Raw genomic sequence first — 19,532 nt, 5'->3', positions numbered from 1 at the left:
AGTTCCCATTCATTTAACCACTTGCCTATCTATTCTTTGTTATTTAGGCTGATCCCCTTTCTTTTCCTGTGAAAAACAATATTTGGAAACATCCCTGTGCATTCATCTTTGCAAACATAGCTGATTTCCCCAGGATCGATTGTAAGACTGAAATGACATCATTCTTCTTTACAAACATTGCAGGAAGTTGTTACCTATCCTTAGCATTTTTGGTTCTGATTACAAAAGAGAAAGATGCTCAAGGTGGGAAATTTAGAAAAAGCAGAAAAATACAAAAACGTATATAAAATGTATTTTACACAAATATACAAGAGCAGCTTGCTTTACTTAACTTGAGAGTTATAACATCAGTATTTCTCTGTGCTGTTTAAAATTAAAAAAAAAAAAAAGTCACTTAAGGGCTAAAACGTGCTTCATTAGGGCCTTACAGCTTTATTAGACCAAGCAGTTTCTTATTTTTGGATAAGTGTTTGCTATTGGACATTATGCTAAGATGAACACACTTTCTGTCAATCTTTTCTGCACCTCTGATTATCTTATTGGGTTAGATCCTTTTAAAAAGGATTATTAGATCAGATAATAAGCCATGTTTTTATATGCAAGAGAAATGAGCTCCTTCACAAGTCCTTGAGAATTGGCCCAGAGCAGGTGCCTGGTAAATATTTGTTAAATGGGTATGCAAATTTTAAAGCTCTAGTTCACAGTGCCAAAACACTTTCCGGGAGAGCTGTGTTTGTTTACATTCCCACCAATACAAAAATGAGTTTTAGACCACATTCATCAACATTCAGTATTATAATTTCCTTTTACTTCTGACTATTAAAATAACAGCCTTATTTTAATTTTTATCTCTCTGAATTGTAGTTTGTTTTTCCATGTGGTTTTTTTTTTTTTTTTTTTTTGGTTACTGATATTTTTTTCTGAAAATTATTTATTCAGAATTTTGCCCATTTTTTGTGGGGGAGGAGGTGTTGGTCTTTTAACATGAAATACAGGCTCTTACATGTACGTATATTTTCGGTAACTCTTGGGCTATCCAACTTTCTTTTAATAGTCCCCTAGGCTGTCATTTGCCTTCCATTGGTCTTTTGATTTTAGTTTTGAAATGAATAGCAATTAACTTTAAATTTCATCAGATCTAGTAGATTGGTGGGTTTTGTTTTTTTGGTTTTTTTTTGATATCTTGCTTTGCTTTTAGAGTGGAAAAAGTGGCCTGTAACCCGAAATCAATTAAATTATTTCCTCTAGAATCATTTATGCTTTTTTTAATTTTGTATGAACTCTGTTATCCATCCAGTATCTAATCTATGGAAGGCAAGACGTGAACAAATTTTATTTCTTTTCCAGGCAGCCAACTTAACGCCAATTTTGGTTTTTCTATTTCTTACTGTTGTTTCACTAATGCCCCCTTCATGGTATACCAAGTCCTTGCAAATTCTAGGATCTGTTTCAGGGCTTAAGCCATGCTGCCATGGTCTTTTGTTGGTGCCACAACTTCTTAATTATTGAATGTCTACATTACCAATTGGTATCTATAATACCAAGCTATTTTCTCTGTGTGCGGCACACGGACACCCCATGGAGAGGGAACAGGTGGCTCAGAACTAGTCCACAAGCCTGTTGCAAGTATTTGGATGCCCCCTGAAAAACTCCCAGACCCCTGTGGCCCCCAGGTTGCTCATTGCCTGAGTGGGCACAGTCAGGTTGACCTGGCTGTGGATTTATTTCAGGTAAGATTAGAGTTCATCATAAGGCAATTCTCAGCTCTCAGGGATCCGTAAATGATTCCTGTTAACAATATTGTTTTAATTCCCATTTTCTGTATGGATACAGGGTTTTGGGGGTTGGCATTATATTAGTCAGGGTTTTCCAGAGGAATAAAAATGAACATAACATGTGTGTGAACGCAGGCGTGTGTGTGTGTGTGTGTGTGTGTGTGTGACAGTATGTATAGAGAAGAGTGGGGCAGAGAGACAGAGAGACAGAGAGACAAATGGTAGGCAGGCTGGAGACTCAGGGAAGAGTTAAGACTATACCTTGAGTCCAAAAGCAGGCTGGAGACAAGCTTCCTTCTTCGGGGGAACCTTAGTTTTTTCTCTTAAGCCTTCAGCTGATTAGATGAGGGAAGTACATTGCATTGTGGAGGGTAGTCTGCCTCACTGATGGTTAACTGATTTAAATGTTAATCACATCCTAAAAATACCTTTACAACAACATCTAGACTTGTGTTTGACCAGAAACTGGGTACAGGGACTTAGCCAAGTTGATACATAAAAATAACCATCACAGGTGTGTTTTCATTATTTTTTTTAATTGGGGTATAATTGGCACATGCCATTATATTGCTTTCAGCTGTATGGCATAATAATTCAATATTTGTATATATTGCCAAATGATGTGCAAGAAGTCTAGTTACCATACGTCACAGTACACAGTTCCAATGTTTTGTCTTTAGTTGAAAACTTCCAAGATATACTTCTTAGCAACTTTCAAATATGCAACACACAGTATTATTAACTTAGTCACCATGCTGTGTATTACATCCCCATGACTTAATTTAGTTTATAAATGGAGGTTGCCCTTTTTGACAAATCTATTATCTTTAAGGTACTTTTAGCTCTAGAATTCAGTGGTGCCATGAATCTCAGCATAAATGGTACTTGTGGATTAAGTACATTCACAGTCTCAAAGTCTTTCTCCCATTTGGTCCTTGTCTTCCAGTACTTTCCTACTGCAGTTCATTCGTTAGCCTCTACGGTGGGGATCACTCAGTTTTCTCTTGAAAACGCAACATCCTATTTAAATTGAGCTCTGGCTCTCTTTCTTTCATCTGTGTTTTGAATCTAAAGGTGTCTAAATCCTCCTACCATGCCATGTCCTCTCAAATATCTGTCTCTGTGTGTTTCTTCTTAATTATTAATATCCATTAATAATTAACATCCAGGTGAAACATCACCTCCACCTCCAAACCTTTGGATATCAACCTTATTTTGGGGATGAAGTTGAAACAGCCCTTCCTTAGCTTAGACAAAACTCAGGTATAGGGGGGGGCCTCTCTCTGGGGTATGAATTTGGTGTCTATATTTGGGGATATCAAGTGGCATTCCCTTTGCAGTCTATAAGGCTGCCTTCCTGACAGTTCAGAATGCTTGAGAGTGGAACGTGACAGGGCATATTACTTTCCATTTCTCAAAGTGAACTCAGTATAGTCCTGGCTCTGTGGGGTCCTCTCCCCAGGACAACCTGTACACATTCACATTGTACCCTTTCTACCTCAAATAACTTGAATTGACTTTTATTATGTGCCACTACCCAACTTGGACCATGGCAGTGAAAGTTACACTTTCTGTTTTTCAGAAGTCTAGGGGAAAAAATAGGCAGTCACATGAACATCTTTAGTAATGTAGTATTTTGGAACTATATTAAGGAAATAAACATAATGCTAGGGGAGCAGGGAGGATGGAATGACTCACTGTAGCTGTTGGTACAGGAATTAGAAAAAAGGGTTCATGGTGGAGGTGATGTTTCACCTGGATGTTAATTATTAATGGATATTAATAATTAAGAAGAAACACACAGAGACAGATATTTGAGAGGGCATGGCATGCTCAGAGGATTTTAAAGAGTTTAGAGAAGCCATAGAGTGGGGTCCTGTAGCCGGAGACAAAATGGGTTAGAGGTTAGAGTCTGCTGGTGACAGGCAGCAAATTTCTTTCCAGATCATCGTACTTCACCTTGTGGGTAATGTGACATCACCCAAATAGGTGGTGTCACATCATTGTGTCCTCCACTCTCGCTCCCATATGGTCTTGTTTTTAGGCACCCAACATGCTCCTTCACTGGACTACCATCAGACAGACCAGAGGGTAGTTGTCTCCTTCCTCAGCTCTCTTCTGCAAAGTAGCCAGACTGCAGTTAGACCCTCTCTCCACTGAACCAATTCTTCTCTTCCCAATTGCTTTTCACCATAATGCAGACTGTTGTTGACAGTGCCCTTAAGCTTGAACTTCTTTGGTTCCGTTGAAAATGAAGTCAGATCTTTTAGAAACTCTTAGATGTTCCCAAAGAGACTGAGCTCCCTGTTATGATGTCCTGATTCCCCCCTAGGCAACATCTCTGATCCCTGGCTCTGGGCACTGGGGTGGACAATGGTGTCCTTCTCTCTGAGTGATACCCTTGTTTTAGGAATACTCATTAGAGAGGAGGTAGTGGTCTCAGGTATCCTTAGCCTGTCTCCCCCATCATGAAACCTGTCTTATAAATCAAGGCAAAAGCCACTGGGGTCCTGTTATTTCCAATAATACCATACCCAATGTGAAGCCTCCATCCTGACTGGGTCTGGGTGAAAGCAGGAAGCTGTCACTTCTCAACTACACTCTCCCAGAATGTAGCCTCAATAACAGCTGGAGGCACGATGGAAAATGCTGATGTCTTACCCTCCTTAGGTGGAAAGCCCTCCTTCTGGGAGCTTAGGTGAGAAGGGACTCTGGGACTGCATCAATCTGGAGTGGAGTTTCTGATCTCAGAGTGGGGAGGGAAGAAGTGGGTTTTGGTTAAAATGGGACAGGTTCTTATTGTTCTCACCATATTTTAGTAGATTTTCTTGAGTACCTGTTACTTCCTTTGCTGGATGCTCTTGGGATCATTTCTAGAGACTTTAAAAATTAATTATTTAAAAATAATTTTCACCAGTTTCTCTGGGGAGTTGGTCTGTGTAAGTCATACAGCCATGCCCAAGGTAGAGCCTGCTGATTGTTTTTTCTTTTCTTTTCTTTTCTTTTTTTAAGATTTTATTTATTTATTTGATAGAGAGAGATCACAAGTAGGCAGAGAGGCAGGCAGAGAAACAGAGAGAGAGAATCAGGCTCCCTTGCTGAGTAGAGAGCCTGATGAGGGCCTTGATCCTAGGACCCTGAGATCATGACCTGAACTGAAGGCAGAGGCTTAACCCACTAAGCCACCCAGGCGCCCCTGCTGATCGTTTTTTTATGGATGTTCTGGGTCTAGAACTTTCTGCGTTGAGGAGCTTTGGATCAGGTGAAATGGTGACAAACCCTGACAGTCAGGCTTTTCCAGGTAGAGGGCAGACAAGTCAAAGAGTGATATTCTCTGTCATTTTTAAGATGTTCCTAACCCTGTCTTTCCCATCGGATAGCTTCTAGGTCTTCATGGCTAACAGGATTGTGAGACTTCCGATTTTCAAGGGTAACCATTTAATTAGCAAAAGGGCTCTAGGTTATAGGGAAAGTGAAAGTGTCACACAATTCACTATGTTTTCCAAGATTCTACATGTTCATTGCTAGTGTTCAGAAATATTATTTGTGTATTGTATCTTACAACCCGAAGACTTGTTGAACACTCACTTATTATTACTTGGAGGTTTTTTAAAATTCCTTGTTATGTTCTATGTTAAGAATCATACCATCTACAAATAGGGACAGGTCCTATCCAATCTTTCTTACCATCTGTCTAGCTTTTATTTCCTTTCCTAGCTTCTAACATTATGTGAATAGGAGTGGTGAGACTGGGTACCCTTACCTTGTCTTGGATATTAGGTGGAAAGCATTCAGATTTTCACCATTAAGTCTGATACTCCCTGTAGGTTTTTGGTAAATGCTCCTTATGAAATTAAAGATGTCCCCTTTATTTCTATTTTTCTAAGAAATTCATCATGAATGGGTGTTGAATGTCATGAAATACTTTTTCTGTATCAGTTGATAAAATCATGTGTTTTTTCTTCTTTAGCTTGTTAGTATTTTGGGGTATGTTGATTGCTGATTGCTATTTGAATATTAATTCTGTCTAGTACCACTGAGATAAACCCTATCTGTTCATTGTGTATAATTCCTTTTAAAATGCATTTCATATATTGCTGAATTCTATTTGCTTAAAGAAGTTGTTATTTCTCTCATTGATTTTGCAAGTTTGACTGCAATGTTTCTTGGCATGCATTTCTTTGAGTTTATCCTGTTTGGCTTTCACTCACTTCTTGAATCTGTAGGTTTGTGTCTTTTGACAATTTGGGGAAGATTTACCTATTATTTCTTCAAGAACTTTTCAGCTCTGCTCTCTCTCTCTCTCTCTCTCTCTTTTTGTTTACACATTTTATCTATTTATTTTGAGAGAGATAGAGAGAAAGAGTGGAGAGAGAGCGAATCCCAAGCAGACTCCACACTGAGTGCGGGCTCCATCTCACAACCCTGAGATCATGATCTGAGCCAAAATGAAGAGTCAGATGCTTCACTAACTGAGCCACCCAGGTGCTGCCTGCTCTCTTTCTTTTATCCTTCCAGAAGAATCATCCCATGGTACTCTCTCTAGTGCTCTCTGCCCTTTGTGGTACTCTATTTCTAGAGTAATTTCTATTATTCTTTCAGTCCATGTATCCTTTCCTATGTCCCTTCTTATGCTGTTAAGCCCATTCCTTAAGTTTTTAATGTCAGTTTTTATATTTTTCAGTCTCAAAATTTCCATTTGATTCTTCCTTTATAGTTCTATTTCCTTGCTGAGATTCTTTTTAAAATTGTTTTCATTTGTTTCAAGTCTGTTCATAATACTCACTGAGGTACTTTTCATGATGAATGCTTTAAAATCTTTTTAAAATTATTATTACATTCAGTTAGCCAACATATAGTAACATCATTAGTTTTTGATGTAATGTTCAGTGATGCAATAGTTGCATATAATACCCACTACTTATCACAACATGTGACCTTAATACCCATCATCCTGTTACCATATGCTCCCACCTTCAGTTTGTTTTACAGAGTCCAGAGTCTCTCATGGTTTGTCTCCCTCTCTGATTTCTTCCCATTCAGATTTCCCTCTCTTCTCCTATGGGTCCTCTGAGCTATTCCTTATATTCCACATATGAGTGAAACCATATGATAATTGTCTTTTTCTGCTTGATTTATTTCACTTAGGGTAATCCTCTCCAATTCCAACCATGTTGCTGCAAATGGTAGGTATTTATCTTTTCTGATGGCTGAGTAATATTCCATTGTATATATAAACCACAACTTCTTTATCCATTCATCTGTTGAAGGACATCTCAGCCCTTCCACAGTTTGGCTGCTGTGGTCATTGCTTCTATGAACAATGGGGTGCATGTGCCCCTTCTTTTCACAACATCTGTATCTTTGAAGTAAATGCCTGGTAATGTAATTGCTGGGTCAGAGGGTAGCTCGTTTTTTAATGTCTTGAGGAATCTCCATACTGTTTTCCAGAGTGGCTATAATAGCTTGCATTCCCACCAACAGTGTAAGAGAGTTCCCCTTTCTCCACATTCTTGCCAACATTTGTTGTTTCCTGTCTTGTTAATTTTAGCCATTCTGACTGGTGTAAGTTGGTATCTCATTGTGGTTTTGATTTGTGTATCCCTGATGGCTAGTGATGTTGAACATTTTTTCACGTGTCTGTTATTTATTCATTTGTATGTCTTCTTTGGAGAAGTGTCTGTTCATGTCTTCTGCCCATTTCTTGACAGGATTATTTGTTTTTTGGGTGTTGATTTTGACAAGTTCTTTTTTTTTTTTTTTTAAGATTTTTTTATTCTTTTTGGAAAGAGAGGAAGAGGGAGAGAGTGCCTAGGAACGGGGATAGGCAGAGGTAGAGGAAGAAGAGGACTCCACAGTGAGCAAGGACCCTGATGTGGGACTTGACCCCAGGAAACTGGGATCATGACCTGAGCCAAATGAAGGTAGACACTTAACCATCTAAGCCACCCAAGTAGCCCCAGAGAAGTTCTTTATATATCTTGGATACCAGATATATATCTTGTGAATATCTTCTCCCATTCCATGCTTTGCCTCTTACTTTGTTGGGTCTTTCCTTTGCTGTACAAAGGATTTTTATCTTGATGAAGTCTCAAAAGTTCAATTTTACTTTTGTTTCCCTCTAAGATGCATTTTTTAAAAAAAAGATTTTATTTATTTATTTGACAGAGATCACAAGTAGGCAGAGAGGCAGGCAGAGAGAGAGGAGGAAGCAGGCTCCCTGGTGAGTAGGGAGCCTGATGTGGGGCTCGACCCCAGGACCCTGGGATCATGACCTGAGCTGAAGGCAGAGGCTTTAACCCACTGAGCCCCCCAGGCACCCCTAGAGACACATTTTTAAAGAAGTTTCTGTGGCAGATGTCGGAGGGGTTACTGCTTATGGTCTCCTCTAGAATGTTGATGGATTCCTGTCTCACATTGAGGTCTTTATCCATTTTCTCTCTAAAGGTTTTATTTATTTATTTGACAGAGAAATCAGAGAGCACAAGCAAGAGGAGCAGCAGGCAGAGGGAGAGGGAGAAGCAGGCTCTCCACTGAGCAGGGAGTCCAATGTGGGCTCAATCCCAGGACCCTGGAATCATGATCTGAGCTGAAGGCAGCCACTTAATTGGCTGAGCCATGCAGGCACCCCATCTTTATCCATTTGAGTTTATCTTTGTGTCTGGTGTAAGAGAATGATCCAGTTTCATTCTTCTGCATGTGGCTGTCCAATTTTCCCAACACCATTTGTTGAACAGACTGCTTTTTTTTTCTATTGGATATCTTTCTTGATTTGTTGAAGATTAGTTGACCAAAGAGTTGAGAGTCCATTTCTATGCTCTCTATTCTGTTCCATTGATATATGTGTCTGCTTTTGTGCCAGTACCATACTTTTTTGATGATCACAGCTTTGTAATAGAACTCGAAGTCAGGCATTGTGATGCCACCAACTTTGGTTGGTCTGGCCTCTTTAATAAACCCTCCAGGACAAACAATCTCCACTTCTGTGTGCACTGCCAAAACTGCAGCCCCTTGAGGTGTGTGACTACAGCAACTTTCTCAGAGGTAGTCCCAGGGGCCCAGGAGTGCCACTGCCCTTTGTGACTCTAACACTGCATGTCTGAAGCTCCTGGATCAGGTCTGCATGCCACTCCAGTGTCCTTTCCAGGTTGCTACCACCCTGTGGGTTTTTGCCTGGTTGGGTGTAGGTTCCAGACTTTCTCAGTCTGCTAAAGATCAATTATCGACCAGCTTTTCTCCCAGTTTATGGCGATCTGAGCTGAGACACCCAACCTGCTTCCTGGCTCCACAACTCAGGCCCCCTACAGATTCAGACACTTCCATTCAGTCTGTGATGCTTTGGATCCGGAGATCACAATGCCCAGCCTACAATTCTGCCTTTACATTTCCAGAACTCCTTTCAGAGAGGTATATCTCTCACTAGAGCAGATTTCTAAGGGTTCCAATTTTGCACTGTGGTGTCCTATCACTTTCCAGGAGCCAGCTTATGGAGGCTTTCTCCCCCTTCTGTTTAGCTTCCAGTGTCTCTCACAGATTCATGACTCTACACAGTCTACCTTGCAAAAAGCAGTCACTTTTCCGTTTGTAGTGATCCACATATATATCCTTACATCTCAAGTTGATTTTGTGGGTGTTCAAAATGTTTTGGTCACTATCCAGCTAAATTCATGGGGCCAGTTGAAACGGGGTCCCTTACTCCTTTGTCACCTTGCCTCTCCTCGGGCAACAAAGTTCTTGCTGTGTCCTAGACTCTGAGGGTATGGGCTCTGGCCCTGGGTGCTGCTGTCCCCTGCTGGCCCTGCTACTTCTTCTATGTCCCTTGCAGAGCCTCTTGCCATCAGCCACCACACTTTGTTTTAAAATCTTTGTCAAACAATTCTAAAATGCCTGTTAAATCAGTATTGGGCATAGAACCATTGGCTGTTGTTTTTGTTTGTTTGTTTTGTTTTATTTTGTTTTTTAATCAGCAGGAAGCTCCAGAAAGAGAATGTCCAAGAAGTGACCCCTCCCATGAGGTTAGGAGTTGGTAGATAGAATACCCTGTTTCCTCCTCTCTTTTGTCTGTTTTGCACATAGACTCTCAGAATATCTCTCAGAATTCTGATCCATTGCCCATAATGGTAACCTGCTCATTATTGTTCTACTCATTAACTTTTCTCCCATCCCTATGTCATTTTTCCACTTCCTTACCATGCTTCTAGCCATCACTTGTCAAATAAACAACATGTAACAAAATCCATGTTTTTGAATCTGCTCGGGTTTTTATTTGTGTTTTTCTTCGATAGTAGCATAGGTGGGAGGTGAGGGTGAATGAAGACATAAAATGACAACTTCCTGTATTCCCTTTTACACAGACCTAGGTATATGGAATCAGGACAAGAAGTGTAATATTTATATGCTGATCTATATAGCCTGCCCACACATATAGATTTTTAAATTTATAATACCTTGTCCACTTTGTATTAAAGTCATATTATCTGATATAATGTATTTAACTTTGAGAGTTCTCTATTTTCACTATCAAACTCAATAAGATTAGAGGTACCTGCATTTCAGATTCTCAGTTAAAACAAACATGGTGCATTGGCAACTTGGCTTTATGAAATATTACCCAATTATTCTCAAATATTCTTATTCTTAGTCTTAAATATTCTCAAATATTACCAGCTTGTGTCACTAAAAACTCATTCTAGCTTCTATTTTGATCTGTGACTTTTTAACAAGGTCACCTCGTCTTCTCTCCTTGAGCGCTAGCTCTTACAAGACTTGAGTCAGCATCGTAAGAATTCTGACCTGACCACCGAGAGATGATCAGGCTTCAGGAGTGGGAACTCAAGAGCAGCACACAGAGCTGCCCGAGATGAGAGTTAAGTGCTTCTCTAAGCTGGCTCTGATTGTACGGCTTCTTTTCAGTGTTCCAGGAAGAGGTATTCTTCTTGATTAAAGGGGGGGAAGTGGCAATTTTTACCACTGCTTGTTCAACATAGGTTATTTTGACAAGGACATATTTGAGTAATTCTGGGTTATGGAGTGAAAATGACAAGTTTTATTTATTAGCCTCAATTGGCAGTAAGATATACCACAGGGAATACAGCTCGGCATTCCCGCAGGGCTGCCTCGGGGAGAGGCCGCACATTTTCAGCACATTCTCAGTGTTCTAGTTATATCATGAAACCGAAGAAGTGATAGATGTAGAATTAAGAAGAGAAACACAAGAGATATATATCTCAGTCTCCAGACTCAGGTGTCTAATAAATATACTTGATTTGTTTTACCATGACACCCATGAATATTTCAAGCCTGTTTCTGCCAGGGTGACAGAAACTGAGGATAGGGCACTTTTGTTTTCTAGGAAGAAATTCTTTCAAAAGGTGAGAAGAGGGGTGCCTGTGTGGCTCAGTCCGTTGAGTGTTTGACTGTTAGTTTGGCTCGGGTCATGATCTCAGGCTCAGGAGATTGAGCCCCGAATGGGGTTCTGGGCTCAGTAGGGAGTCGGCTTGATGATTCTCTCCCCTTCCCCTCCCCCAGCTTGAGCACATGTGTGTGCATGCTCTCTCTCTCTCTAAGATGGATAAATAAATCTTAAAAGAAAAAGAAAACAACAAAGAGGTTGGAAGGAAAAAAGAAATGGTAAAAACAATGAAAGAGGTGCAAAAGGGTAGTCTGCAGGGCCCTGAGACCAGGAAGTGATAAGGAGGGCACCCCAAAGATGGCCCACAGGACAGAGGGGCTGCTTTATGGTTGTGGATGGTCCTGCCTTAGACAGCACCATCCGGGACCCCTGGTTCTGCAAACCAGTGGGATGGGCTATCTGCAAACCAGCTTCTCCTGCCCTTCTTTTCCACTTCGTAAGGCATTGGGTTGCACTGGCGGTCCAGAAAATCTGCCTGAAGGGGCTGAAATTTGACCTCCTGGGTTTATCACCTGACCACACCCTGATTATACCAGCATCCAGCTGTGGGTAAAAGGATTTTCTCTTCCAGATTTTATAGCATCATGGAAGAAAGAGTTTAAAATTGGCATAGCTCATCAGTGATGTTCAGTCTCTCTCTGTCTCTGTCTCTCTCTCTGTGTATCTCTCATTTTTGTTCTAGAGCACTTTATCGGTTGAAATCTTGCTCAGACTCCAATCCATACAAGAGATGGAGGCAGAGATCCCCTGTGTGAAGTGAGCCCAGGAGAGTGATACTGCAGAAATCCTGGCAATCTGGAAGTTAGGAGAACCAGGTTCCTGCTTGGATCCCACCCCTATCAAACCTTCCACTGGTTAATAAAATCAGACATAGTCCCCTTACCATAGTTTCTTGTCTACCTTTCTGTGAGAGGTAGGACAGGGAATTCAAGGTTGAATTCCCCCTGAAGGTTAAGAAAGCTCTCTTTGGTGTTCTGCAGATTGACTTACTGCAAAGAACCTCCCCTCCCCCCATGACTTATCAAGACTTATAGGGATCTATCCCTTCTTTACCAATGACAAGGCCAGACACAGGTCCTGCAAATTCCTTTTCTCTGATTCATAAGTGATTATCTCCATGATTTGCTGAACAGCCTGCACCCTTCGATCAACTGGAACCAAATGTTTGTCTGCATTACAAATTACGCCTGCCTTCTTTCCTCAGAGCCTGGAATTCTGACCCATCCCCAGACTATGTGGGCTTCTAGCCTTTCCTCAAGGGTCCCTCCTGGAAAATGGGCTGATCTCCCATTACACAACTCTTTCATGTCACTTCCTTAACCAGGTTCTTCTTAGCTTTGTTCCCTCTTCTGTCTATAAAAGAGAATACTCATTTGGCCTAACCTCAAGATGCTTGTAAGTCTTAGGGGCTACAAAGTTCTCCAAAGGGCAACTGTCCTCCCCCTCCCCATCACCACGCCATGCCTCCCCTTTGCCTTGCAGTAATACTTCATCTGTTTGGCTCTTATTTGATGTTCATTCTGTGGAAGGGGAGTTGAGGTTTGCAGAGACAGACTCACGCCTTGGGTCTGGTGCTCAGGTTAATAAGGAGTGGTACATGGGGGACTCAGGTCTGCTCCAGACTTTAGTCCTAAGGTTTTTACATGCCATGGAGCTTCTTTCTCAGTACTTGGACAAATGACTTCACTTCTGTAAACTGGGAAGGTAGGAAGAGAGATTCCCTGCAGTTCCACCAGCTCCCACCTACTGTAGGGATGACTGAAAACTCCAGGGTATGTTCCCAGATAGTTGTGTCAGAGGAGAGGGCAGACATTTTGACACCTGAGAGTTTTCAAAACATGTGTTGTCTAGTCAGGAAACATTCCTGTAGAAAATAATCATAGAACGAGATTTGAGGCTCAACAAACGTAGCAGGGGTGAATCTGCCCAGCCAGCCTAACTTCTAAAAATAAAAATCCATTTGCCAAGTTTTCATCCTAAAAGAATGTATCAAACGGAATCTTTGGGTGGCTTCTTTATGTCATTGTGGTCTGCATCTGACTCTTTCTGGAGGTCTGAAATTATCTTTTGTCTGTCCTATCAGGGTAAACAATTTCTAAGGAAATTATTTTGGCAGAGCAGTGCGGTCCTGGGCCAGCAGCGCCCACCTGGCCTGGGAACTTATAAGAAATGCACATTCTTCGCCCCACCAAGACCTCTTGAATCAGAAACTTTTGGGGACAGCCTCCCCCTTCTGTGTTACAAGGCCTCCAAGGATTCACATCACATGCAAGGTTTAAGGATGTCCTGGTTAAAGGATGAGCTTTCAGGTGGCATCTGCCCTAGGCAACAACCCAGAGAAGGAAGATGACTTTGCTATTCTAGGCTCCTCTCTCTTCTAGCAGCTGTGCTCTAGAAGCTGTGCCCTTTCAATTGCTCTCCTTTCCCAGGTGTTGTAAATAAGTTTTCCTTTCCTTTTCTTCTTCTCCCTCCCTCCCTCCCTTCCTTTCTTTTTGGTTTCTCTCTTTTTATTTCCCCCAGCAGTTCTTGCATTCAGAGAAAGGGAAGAAATCAGAATGTATTGAGCACCCATGAATGTGCCAGGCACTTGGGTTTGGCACCTTTGATGAGCTATTGATTCGATCTTCGTGAAAACCCAAAGAGAAGAAAAACACGTCCCGTATTTCATACAGAGGGATATCTGAATTTTGTTAGAGGAACACTTAAAGACCTAAAAAGACTTTACAACCTGAAGAGATTTCTGTGGGTGGAATTTCATGCACTTTATGAGGGTGGGAGAGAGATTTTTATCGAGAAGGAAGCGGGGCTGGCGCGTGCGCAAAAAGGACAGCATGCCCGAAGGGCCATCTGTCAGTATCAGCGAAATGACTCAGCAATTCCAGTCTGGATTGTAGTTCCCAAAGGAATTCTCCCTGGATGCACAGGAAGCAGGAAGGATGGTCCTGTGGCTGTGGTGGCAGTGGCTGGGGGTGGGGAGTTCCATAGAGACAGTTCCATGCCCAACGCCGCCGGGGAGGTGGAGAAAAGACAAGGCAAGTGCCCTGCTATGGGGGCCAAGGTCCGGAGGAACCCAGGGCAGCACACATGGGACTTACAAATAAGATACGTTTTGCCCAGGATGATTTCTAAAGCACAGCTCCGTTTATGTAAACACAAAAACAAGATACATTTTACAAGATGCAAGAACTTAAAGGATAGACCTCAAGGCATTAGAATATTTGTAGGGTGGCGTAGGTGATGAGACTGGGAAGGTGGGGCAAAGGGGATTTAGTGAAACAGGAGAAGGGCTTTGCCCTGTTGGTAAAGAGAGTGTGCTGTGAACGGAGGCATGGTAGCTAAGTCCTCAGCACATGAGGTGAGCAAGAAAATTGGAGAAAGAAAAGAAGGAAGGAAAAAGGGAAGGAAGAAAGAGAAGAAAAGCAAGAAAGGCAAGAAAGGGACACCGCAAAACACCGGACAGTCCCTGGACAGCCTCTGGGTGGGCCTTCTAGGACTCGGAGCAGCCCACAGAGATTACAGTATCTGTGGGCTCCCGTCACTTAAGCAGCCCATGTTGGGGTGCATGAAAATGATCTCCGCTCACAGATACGGAGAATAGGTGTGTAGTTGCAGAGACAGGAGGGAGAGGTGGGCAAAACAGGTGAAGACTGTGGAAAGGTACAAAGCTTTAGTTACAAGATAAACAAATCCTAGGGATACAATGTATGGCTTGGTTATGACTTGGTGTGACTTGGTTATCATGTACTTGAAAATTGTCCAGAGAGAAGCTTTTAAAAGTTCTCATCACAAGAAAAAAAAAAAAAAAAAGGTAAACAAACAAACAAACAAACAAAAACAAGAAAAAAATGTTAACTAAAATTACTGTGGTGATCATTTTGCAATTCGTATGTATACCAAAGCATGGTGTTATATACCTAATACAGTGTGATGTGTTCAATTATACCTCAATTTAAAAAATGATATATGGCTCCTGAAGACTCCATAGCTGAATTTCTGTTGTGACAGCACTTAATTTAGTGCCTTTTTCTCTGTCTGCCTTATGGGGGGATTTGGGATCTTTAAGCAAGAGTAAAATTTCCTGCTGTTCATCCTGGAAGGTCTGTGCCTGGTATCAGAAGGACATTTGAGCTGGCTTATCCAACCCTTCATTTTATGAGTTGGGACATAAGGCAAGGGACAGAGCTGCACTTGAACATAAACCTTGATTCCTGGTCCCAGGCCACTTCTGAACTTTCATAGTGAAATGGAGTGACCCACGGAGCTGCTGAGAAACCCCACCCTGGCCGGTCCCTGCCTGATGTTTGGATTGAAAAGGTCTGGGGGAAGGCTCAGGAACCTGTATCTCCCCACAGTTCCCCAGTGATACTACAAGGAAGCTGGGGAATGCTTAGCTCTTCCACCTTCAAATCCATCTTCAAAGGGAGATAAAGGGGACAGACATGATATTCTGGCTAGTTTGTTGAGAATATTTTCTTTAAAGATTTTATTTATCTATTATTTGAGAGAGAGCAAGCAGGGGAAGGAGCAGAAGGAGAGAATCCCAAGCAGACTCTATGCTGAGTGCAGAGCCTGGCACAGGACTCGACTCCATGACCCCGAGATCATGACTCCAGCAGAAATCCAAGAGTCTGACCTACATTCAACCGTCTGAGCCTCAGGGTCCCCTGCTGAGATATTTTCTATCAAATAGCCCAAGAGATTTCTCTTGTGAGAAGTTTTCAAGTTACCCCATACAGGTAGGGGGGCTGTGGTGGGGGTAGGGGGTGTCCTCCTGTCTTAGGGGTAGTGCAGTCCAACTACGAAGGGACTCTGATCCTCCTAGAGGTGGGACTGGCCACCTGGTGGTGATTAAGCAATGTCCATACCTTCCTTCATTTATGACTTAGCCAGCTGTTTACTTAGTGACTACCTCAAAGCATCCTGCACACAAGTATGAGTGAGGATGTTTAGAGAAATGAGACTTGGAATCATCCCTGAAAGCCATCCCAAACCCATGGGGGAGGTGGGTGACACGAAGCAACAAGGACAGAGGTGGGGGATGCCAGGCGACTGAGGTGCTGAGCTCTCCCAGATCCTGGCTTGCAGAACAGCTCTGAGTCTGCCTCAGGTAGGGTTTTCACTGTGAATTAATGAATTAGAATTAGATTCAAAGTAATCATTTTCTGAACAGGCCCACGGACACATTGGCATCATCCTCATTTTTTTAATACTTGGAAATTTCTTCACATTCATTCCTCCATATATTCCTTTTTGTCTGCCAAAACCATATAACACGGCTTGGCAAAGGGCATTAGGGATAGCTCAAGTTTGAGATTAGGAGGTTAGTATGGCTATTCTGAGGCTCTTGATCATTCTAGAACAGCTACTGTAGATAAATTATCAGCTTCTAATTTGGGGTTTGGAGAGGGTCCTCATGAGCTCTAGGGGACATCAGTGGGATTATCTGGCTCGAGCACCTCTCCCTTTGCTCATCGCAGCTAATGAGAGGCACCATTTTGCCCAGCATACATCTGTCCCTCTGGCCTCAGCTGGTTGGTTTAAGGATGGGCACCTGACAAGGCGGGGCCAGTCCTTTTCTGGGATTTGTGGATTTGGGACCAGAAGAAATGGGACAGTCTCATTTTAATCTTTGAAGCCGAATACCTAGTCTGGGCGAGGCTCTGTCCTAGCTCTGAGCTCTCAGAGAGAGTGACTTCTTTCCCTGCGAGCAGTTCTTGTTTGGCAGGGATGGGTAGATATAAATAAACACATAAATAAGATGCAAATATAAAATATAGTCCAGAATTAGTCATGATAATGATAATAACAATTATTATTCTAAGATTTTATTTATTTATTCAGGGGGGAAAAAGGACACAAGCAGGGTGGGCAAGGGCAAAGGGAGAGGCTGAGAAGCAGGCTTCCCGCTGAGCTGGGAGCTGAGGTGAGCCTCGATCCCAGGACCCTCAGCTGAAGGCAGACGCTTAACCGACTGAGCCAGCCAGGCACCCCAATAATAATTATTATAACAATGCTAATGGCAAACATCTCTTGAGTGCTTACTCTGTACGTAGCCCTATGCTGAGTGTTTTATATGTATGAATACACTTAATTACATGTATCAGCTGGGCTCAAGAAGAGAGTCCTGCGATGAACCTCATGTAGGAGAAAGCTCTCATTTCAATGGGAGGCAACTTCAAGACTACAGGGAAAGGCAGGGATGCTTCAAGCTGCTGGCTCCACCTTTCCTCAAGTCCAGCTGTGATTTGGTCCATAGAACTGCATAGGCTGTGTGGTGTGCCCTTGGTTTCCATGAGTTCATCATTTAACTTTGGCATTGAACTTCTTTACACACTTTCACCTGCAGCCAAAGATTGCTAAGACACTGTGGAAACTCACTGGTGTTCATCAAAGTTGTCTCTGCGTGTATGACAAGGGGTGGGGCATGTTGCTGATGTGACAGGGTGAGCTGATATAGCCCTGAGCTCAGGGAGTGGCTCATGTCCCCGGCAAGGACCCCGAGACAGCGGAGACAGATGCCAGAAATGGACAGCTGGCTACCGGACCACCTCCATTTCCTATTCTCCCACCTCCATTTTGTCCTCTAAGCCTCTAGCCTCGGGCCCATCACATCCCCTCCTTTTTTTTTTTTTTTTTAACATTGATTTACTTTTTATTGTGGTAAAAAACACATCACATGAAATGTGCCATCCTAACCATTGTCAAGTGTACTGACCTTAGTGTTGAGCACATTCACATTGTGGTGCCACAGATCTCTAGAACCTTTTTATCTTGCAAGATAGAAACTCAATACTCATTAAACAGAAATTCTCCCCCCTCCCCCGCCCTGTCCCTAGGATGCCCCTTCTTCATGCAGCTCTGGTTGTTCTAGAAACCTCATTATCAAAGTATACCTAGCTGTCCCCCTCTCATCCCCAGAGAGCAGGGCCCCATTTCTCCTGGACCCTCTGGTCCCAACCTCCCTCTTGCCTGTGATTCCAAATTAAAAGAAAAAAAATCCACTAAAACACCTCTGAAGCTGAGAATGGCTGTCCCCTTTCAACACTTGTTTTAAAGTTTTAGACGGCCCCTGGGTTCTCATTCCAGAGGAACTCTTGTCTGCTAGGTCTGTGCAGAGAAGGGCGGCCGAGAGGGGAGAGACCATTAATAAGTGTTTTCTCCTTCCTCTGAAAGTGTACCTAAATGTCTACGTGTCTCCATCCAGGAGCCTGGGCAACAAATCTGTGAAATGGGCAGAATGGACTAGGGGCTAGGATCTTAGGTTCTGGACTCAGACTGCTAATGACGCAGTTATTAGCATGGTAGGTATCCCATGGGGTCTCCTGAACTGTCCAGCCCCAGCCAGGCTCTTCACCTGGAATATGTAGGTATTAATGTCCCCGCATCGCATTGTTGTGAGGTTTATATAAGAAGTTATGCACAAAATGCTTAAATAAAACCTGCTACTCAGAGAACACTTAAAAACGGCAATTATCACTATTTAAGAATAAATATGAATAAATACATCCATCTCTATGTTCAATAAAGGTATATCTCCAAAGATAATATGTGCAAGAAGCCAAAGAAAGCTGAAATAGGACATGTAGATACAGTGTGATACCACGTATATAAAATTTGAGGCATGAAATAATATGGTATAATGCTTATGCATATATATATATATATACACACACATATATATATAAATAGACACATTTTTATAAACATCTTGCTTGTGTGTATGTGTATGGATATGAAGCCCAAAGACCTAGGAAGTATACATTCTATTTTCCAGACAGTGTTTACCTCTGACTTGTAGTGGTGTGTAGGGGTGCGTGTGTATGTGTATGTGTGTGTGTGTGTGTGTGTGTGTGTGTGTGTTTGGGCACTCACACATGTCACACAGAGTAGAGGTGGTTTGCATGATTGAAATGCTTCAAAATTAAAAATTTTGGAAAATGCATTGTAAAAACTTCCATCTGATAACTAAAAGGCTGCCTTGGTCATTTGTATTCCACTTGGCTATTTGAACTTCCCTTTTGATATGCAAGAGAAACTGCTGCGTGATTCTCATCTGAAATGTGGCTTATTAATGAGGACTTGGGGCCTGGGAGAGTGCCAAACTGGGGTTCTGTGGCTGGAGTGTAAGGGTGTGGGGGGAGAGGGGCCGGGAGCCAGGAGGCTGGTGTTATGAATTTACATTACATATTCTTACATGATCTGGAGAAAGAGAGAGATTTAGAGCCAAACATCACAGACAGGTTGCTTAATCTCTCCTGGTACATTTCCTTACCTATGAAATAAGAAGTGTAAATCATATTTACGAGGCTGCTGTGAAAAGTAAATAAACACGGAACATGGCACTT

The sequence above is a fragment of the Mustela nigripes genome, chromosome 7 (assembly GCF_022355385.1).
Source record: "Mustela nigripes isolate SB6536 chromosome 7, MUSNIG.SB6536, whole genome shotgun sequence".
NCBI classification, from domain to species: domain Eukaryota; kingdom Metazoa; phylum Chordata; class Mammalia; order Carnivora; family Mustelidae; genus Mustela; species Mustela nigripes.
The sequence above is the reverse complement of the archived record's forward strand: the minus strand, read 5'-3'. Positions refer to the sequence as shown.